A 7,368-nucleotide genomic window follows, 5' to 3' on the forward strand; every position below is an offset into this window, starting at 1 on the left:
TGGGATTATTAATCATATGGAAGAGAGTTGTGGAATATGTAACAGGTGGAGATGAGAAAGATATTCTATCATTCCATTTGCTGCAGAATTTCACTCCAACACTGGGTTAAAATCTCTCTCTCTCTCTCTCTCTCTCTCTCTCTCTCTCTCTCTCTCTCTCTCTCTCTCTCTCTCTCTCTCTCTCTGTTTTTATAGTGTAGATGACCTATGATCTGAAACCAGTTAGCTAATTCGGTTATTCTTCCAATCTTCTCATATGATTTAATTTTGACATTATCCAAAGGGTGATGGATTTCTCTCTCTCTCTCTCTCTCTCTCTCTCTCTCTCTCTCTCTCTCTCTCTCTCTCTCTCTCTCTCTCTCTCTCTCTCTCTCCAGACTGAAGTAAAAATGCTATCTTCAATAGATATCCTTCACGCAAAACAGGATATACGTAGTCAAACGTTTTTAAGTCGCAGATTGGCGTAATACATAACAAAGATCGTCGTTCTGTGAAAGGTTTGAGTTTTGCACGTATCTTTTGGGATATGTAAAGAAGGGATGGCGTTAGTCGAATTTAAAACATTTTTCATATTATTGTTATTATTATTACTTGCTAAGCTACAACCCTAGTTGGAAAAGCGGAATGCTATAAGCCCAGGGGCTCTAACCAGGAAAATAGCCCAGTGATGAAAGGAAACAAGGAAAATAGAATAATTTGGTTATTCTGTCAATCTTCTCTCAAATTTGAATTTGAGGGATAAAAAGACACATTATGTGAAGAAGGGATGGAGTTGGTCGAGTTGAAAACATTTTTCATATGGAACAATCAGTGCGATTGGTGGTGCAGACGAAGCAGTTGCAGTTGGGTGGACATGGGGCTATTAAGTGTCAAATGAGAAAAAAAAGTGGTGGTGGAATATGGAGATACGAGGTTCAAGAGAAAGTAGAATTTAAAGGACTGCAATGTGAGATGTCTTGATCAACTAAGTAGAAAAAAAAGAAACTAAGAAGGTATTGGGTATAGCTGTTGGAAGAGCTATAGGGGAGTTGAATAGTTGGTTTGGAACGAAGGAAAGTGAAAATCTTTATGAAATATCAAATTCACTTAGACAAAATCTGGATTAGTAAGGTGTATCCTGCATATTTTGACGTAGAATAGCGGAGAGATTGCGGTTGACATCCTTAAAACACAGAAAATTAAAGATGGTAATCGAAGCTTTGATGTGTGGAGATGTCTGGACCAGTGAAGGATTAATAATTAAAATGAAGAAGCACAAATTCTATCAAGAGGTGTAAATTTAAAGCTTGAAGATACTTTATACCGAGTGGTAAAATATATACTGAACACCATAGGAAGAGGAAGTAATAGTCAAATGACTGGGGAGAAAATCGGATGGTTAATGTGCTTTAAGCATAAGGCAGATATTATGAAATGTAATAATTATAGTAAAAGTTTTAGAAAGAAAACATTGTGAGGCATAACAAACAATAGTTCAGATTAGTAAATAGTGCAATTTTATTAAAGGTCGAGGTGCTGGCATTATGGTAACACTAAAAGGAAAAGAAGCTGGAAGGTATATGGAAGTCCTAGTATGAAGCTATTGATCAGAGAAATTATTCGATAGAATACCAAGGCTGGTGTTGTTTCATGTTTAAGCAAGAGGAAAGTGACAGAAATGCTAGGGTTGTTGGTTGAAAATATGTATGAAAGGACAAGGGCGGCAAAAATAACAGCTTGTTTAAGACAGAAATATTAAATTGTAGATTTTTTTAGTTCAACGATCAGCCCTTGGCCGATTTTCGTTTGTGCTTGGTGTGTGTGTGTGTGTGTGTGTGTGTGTGTGTGTGTGTGTGTGTGTGTGTATTGAGGGAAAGAGTTAAGAATAAATCTCCATTGGCATTATTACTTGCAGATATTCTGGTGGTTATATAAAAAAACTGAAGAATTACAGAGAATGTTAAAGGAGTGGCAAGAATTTCTTGTATGTTGGTAAAATTGGGTTTATGGTATCCAGTAGGCTGGGAATGAATAGGATAGTTATACAAGAAGATAGGGGCCACTATGTAAAATAGAGAATTTGTAATATATGGTATCCATCTTAAGCCATGAGGGTTGTGTGAATCTAAGATTTAAGGTAGAATAAAAGCAATTTGGGGTACACGTAGATAGGTGACGGGTAGTTTATGACAAAAGAATATATGTGCAAAAAATACAGAAAATACTTATCTTTTGTATCATAATAAGTCCAATGATGAAACATCGTTCAGAAACATGGGTCTAATGATGGAGAAACACAAGTTAGGACGAACAGAAACAGAGATGTTGAGTTGAGTTTTCGGGATCTATTGTTTCAGAGGTGGAGAAGTGAAGAAGTTTGGAGAATAGACAGGGTGATAAAGATAACTAATTTGATTTAAAGTCAAGATTGAAATGATAAGGGAAGAACAAATGGAGAGGAAAGACTAAAGATGCCTTTGGTGAAACTTGCTATGGATGGAAGGTCAAGGAGGAGACAAGGGTTAGATGATGTGATCAACGAAGGCAGATTTGAGGAATGGTTTAGTGGAGGAAGTTTTTGATAATGAAATCTTCGTCTGTGTTTGTGTCCATGGTTCTTGACTACGGATTCTATTCGTCCATTGGTAAGTTTAGTTTGTTTCTTTCTAGATTTTTTGAGATCTGTCTGTACTGAAGAAAGATTTTGATTCTCTTATTATGATATATTTTTAATATACTTCTCCTATTTGGTCTGCAGTAGCCTACTCTCACCTTAAATTGTCAAAAACTTCTACTCTTTTTAAATCTTCATCTCTGGTATCATAGTTCAATTTGCTCTTGTTGTGTGTGTGGTTTCAAATTTGTCATAATTTTGAACATATTTGACATTCAAATATTCTCAGAATGTACCTTCCACTATGAAGTACCAGGTATGCAGTCATGCCTTTTATTTCATGAGACTCTATAACCCACCTTATTCTTGAAGTTTTATTCAGAATATGACCAAATAGTGGAATGATATTTCCAATCAAATGGTTAACTTGTTGGAGCTTCAGAAGCCCTAGTTTATCGCAAATGCTTTTCTGTCAAGCAGGTAGACTTGTATCGGTCTAAAGTTTTCATGTTACTTGCCTTTTTAACAGTGTTATTCATATTTTGATTTATAGGCGTATTTTTCATATTTCTATATTTTTATATAGTTGTTACTTTACTTATCCTTTTCCTTTATCACACTAGAGTCCTTTTCCTTTCGGGGCCCTCTGATTTAATAGCATTAAGCTTTTTCCAACTAAAGTTGCAGTTTGGATAACAATAAAACGCACACACACATGTATATATATATGCATATGTACATGTATGTATATATATATATATATATATATATATATATATATATATATATATATATATATACATGGAAAAATAACTGTTATTATCGAGTTCAATTTCTTTTGGGAATTACTAATAACTATATTGTATGTATTTGTAATCCTATCCTTCCCGGATTCCGAATCTCCATTTGCCTAATTGTTTTCCATGATGAGTGAATTATAAGTTGGAGATGTTATATGTAAGTTTAACCGTTGGAATAACAATATGAGTAAGATTATACATACAGTATACAGTATGTATGTATATATATATATATATATATATATGTGTGTGTATGTATGTGTATATATATATATATATATATATATATATATATATATATATATATATATATATGTGTGGGAGTGTATATGTATTTATATTTGAAACACCCCTGCAAATGTTATTAAGATATTTTTATCATCCAATCTTTTTAAATTATTATTTTTTTTTAATCAAAAGTGTATAATCAATCATAAGTTCATCAACTTCAGTATTATTTATTTCAGTGAATTAAAAGTAACTTGAACATATTTTGTAATAAGTTTTAGAATAATTGTTTTTTTAGTTTAGATTATTAAATTCATAGATTAGTTATTAATTATAAAAAGCAGAAAATCATTTTAGAGAATGATTTTTCAAATGCTTATGTTACAGAATTATGGATGATGGTGCTTTTTCATCAAGTGTTTCTGAAAACATTAACTCAAAACTAGAAAAAAAAATAATTTTAGGTTATAAAAGGTATATTATTTACACTTAAATGTCATGACACCGGTTTCGTTCTCTGACTAATTTTTGCTTTTAAAAACACCAGAGGAAGCAATAGATGTTCATCTGGTGACATCATTGGTCCGTCATCCAAATAAAGTTGATAACACTCGAGTCACTTGGTTGGTTGCTTGCCTACAAGGGACTTTACCCACAGGTGTCAAAAGGAACAGGAGGCTTTGTGTGACTTTCCTGATTCCTTCCAACCAACATAAACTATCTCAGTGCTTGAATTACCGTTTCATGGAGGCCGAAGGAAGGAAATCAAAATTTAAGAGGTAATTGGCATAAGTGACTGAAAGCAGGCTATACTTGAATTTGGAAATGTTTTAAAACTTCTCAAAACACTGTTTCGGAATGTAGTAATGATCAGATAGGGCTCACCAGAGACCCGAGTGGAGTATACCATATATAACATTAGAAACGTAAGGAGAAGGGAAATTAAAGAATGTGTTTGGAAATGATCGAAATTATAACTACATCTGTTTCTCTGGAATGAAAAACTGCATTTCACAAAGTTCCCATTTGGGATGTAGAGTTGTGTGAGGTTGGACAAGGCAGTTTTGTGAGAAAGTCTCGGACGAAAGTTGTGGTAGAGATTTTAGAGTGAAATATATGTAGCACACTTATGCATATTATTATTATTATTATTATTATTATTATTATTATTATTATTATTATTATTATTATTATTATTATTATTATTACTTGCTAAACTACAACCCCAGTTGGAAAAGCAGGATGCTCTAAGCCCAGGGGCTCCAACAGGGAAAAATTGCCAAGTGAGGAATGGAAATAAGGAAATATAATATATTTCAAGAACAGTAACACCATTAAAATAAATATCACCTATATAAACTACAAAATCTTTATCAAAAGCAGAGGAAGAGAAATATGATAGAACAGTTAACCCGAGTGTACCCTCAAGCAAGAGAACTCTAACCCAAGACAGTGGAAGGCCATGGTACAGAGGCTATAGCACAACCCAAGACTAGGGAACAATGGTTTGATTTTGGAGTGTCCTTCTAAATGAGCTGCTTACCATAGCCAAAGAGTCTCTTCTACCCTTACCTAGAGGAAAGTGGCCACTGAATAATGGCAATGCAGTAATCCCTTGGATGAAGAAGAATTGCTTAGTCAATTAAGTTTCTACAAAAGGTTTTAAAGGTAGGAATTTAGTGAAGGAGCAGAACCAACATTGATGTTTGCTGATGGTATAACTTTGACTACTGATAGCAAATAGAGCTCGGAGAGATAGCTGGGTGGAAAGGTTTTTGGGTATTTATACCGAACATTAGCTTATTTTGGATGCGTGAAAGGTAGGGAATGTATGGGGGAGGAATAGGAGTATTTGCCTGATTCAAGCAATCTATTTGGAATTAATGTGGTAGAATGAAAGAAGGGAAGAATGGAGTAGACGAGGCAAGGAATCTGTGGTGAGATGATCAAAATTCATTTGATAGAAAAATAATTATAAAAGAAGAGTTCTATTAGATGAAAGTTGAAATATATTACTAGATTCTTTCATCTAGTCTTCCTTGGAAAATCGAGGTGCGCTTTTTGAAAAAAAAAACTGTTATTACTGGAATCCTTTGAAAGTGTATTTTATTTATAGCAAGGAATATTGGAAGGAGAAAAATGATAGGTTGGACGACATTGTGATAAAAAGTTTTATTATATATATTTTGGGGTTAAATAATGGTGTTTCCAGATTACGAAAAAAGTACGTATGGTTTTTTCAGGGGTGGGACATGCGAGTAGCGCTTTGCATTAAGGAACGGGGTTAACGTACTGCTCATGAGCCTTTTATGGGGTCATTTAAAACGATTTATGGGAAATTTATCAGTTGAGTCATAGAAGTTTTGTTTTCCCATAGGTCGCCTAGTATTCATATTATTATTATTACTTGCTAAGCTACCACCCTTGTTGGAAGAGCAGGATGCTTTAAGCCCAGGGGCTCAGACAGGAAAAATAGTCCAGTGTGGAAAGGAGACAAGGAAAAATAAAATATTTGAAGAACAATAACAAAATTAAAATAGATATTTTCTATATAAACTATAAAAACTTTAACAAAACAAGAGGAAGAGAAATTAGATAGAATAGTGTGCCCGAGTGTATCCTCAAGCAAGAGAACTCTAACCCAAGAGACAGTGGAAGACCATGGTACAGAGGCTATGGCACTACCAAAAACTAGAAAACAATGGTTTGATTTTGGAGTGTCCTCCTAGATGAGCTGCTTACCAGAACTAAAGAGTCTCTTTTACCCTTACCAAGAGGACTGAACAATTACAGTGCAGTAGTTAACCTCTTGGGTGAAGAAGAATTGTTTGGTAATCTCAGTGTTGTCAGGTGTAGGAGGATAGAGAAGATTATGTAAAGAATAGGCTAGGCTATTCGGCGTATATGTTGGCAAAAAGAAAGTGAACCGTAACCAGAGAGAAGGATCCAATGTAGTTCTGTTTAGCCAGTCAAAGGACCCTATAACTCTCTAGCAGTAGTATCTCGATGGTCTATAAGTGTGATAGAAAACTGACTACAACTAGGAATAGCCGTAGTAACTGCTAGTAATAGCAGCAGCAACAGTAGCAGAAGTAGTAGCAATAATCTCATCAGTTTTCATTTCCGGTCTCCATTACATTAGAGAGCCAAAGCGGGCAGCGTTGTTTTTCGCCAGCTTAAGATGGTGGCTGCCGTCTCATCGCCCATAATCTCCTTAATGACAAAATCGCTCCGTCGTCATTTCTCCTTTGGAAGACGTATATTTATATAGCCTCATCAGGAACACGCCGCCTTCAAGGAGTCTCCCTCATTATCACTGTCATTTAATACTGTGCAGAGACGGGATGCTGCACTAAACTCCTTAGTCCACATCTCGTGGGACACTAATTACGAAGACGACTCTCTTTCTCTCTTTCTCTCTCGGTCTCCTCCCCTCTCTCTATTCCTCCTCCTTAGGAGTTCCTTCAAGATTTTGCATCTTGAAAGAGCCCCTCAAAGGATACGTTCTGAAAGTGATGGAAGATGACGGAAAACTTTCTGTTAAAACATTACCGGCGAAGACGAAATTAATGTATGAAAACCGATGCATTTTGAGATATTACACCCAGATAACGTTTGTTTAGGAATTATTCCCCTTTAAGAGATAGTCTAAACATTATGTAATCAGACGTAAAATTAGTACCCACGTTATACAACAGACTTGTTTTCCCTCAAACCCAGGAAATTGCCTTCGTTTTACGATCAGAA

This window comes from Palaemon carinicauda, chromosome 5 (genome assembly GCF_036898095.1).
Source record: "Palaemon carinicauda isolate YSFRI2023 chromosome 5, ASM3689809v2, whole genome shotgun sequence".
Taxonomy (NCBI): Eukaryota; Metazoa; Arthropoda; class Malacostraca; order Decapoda; family Palaemonidae; genus Palaemon; species Palaemon carinicauda.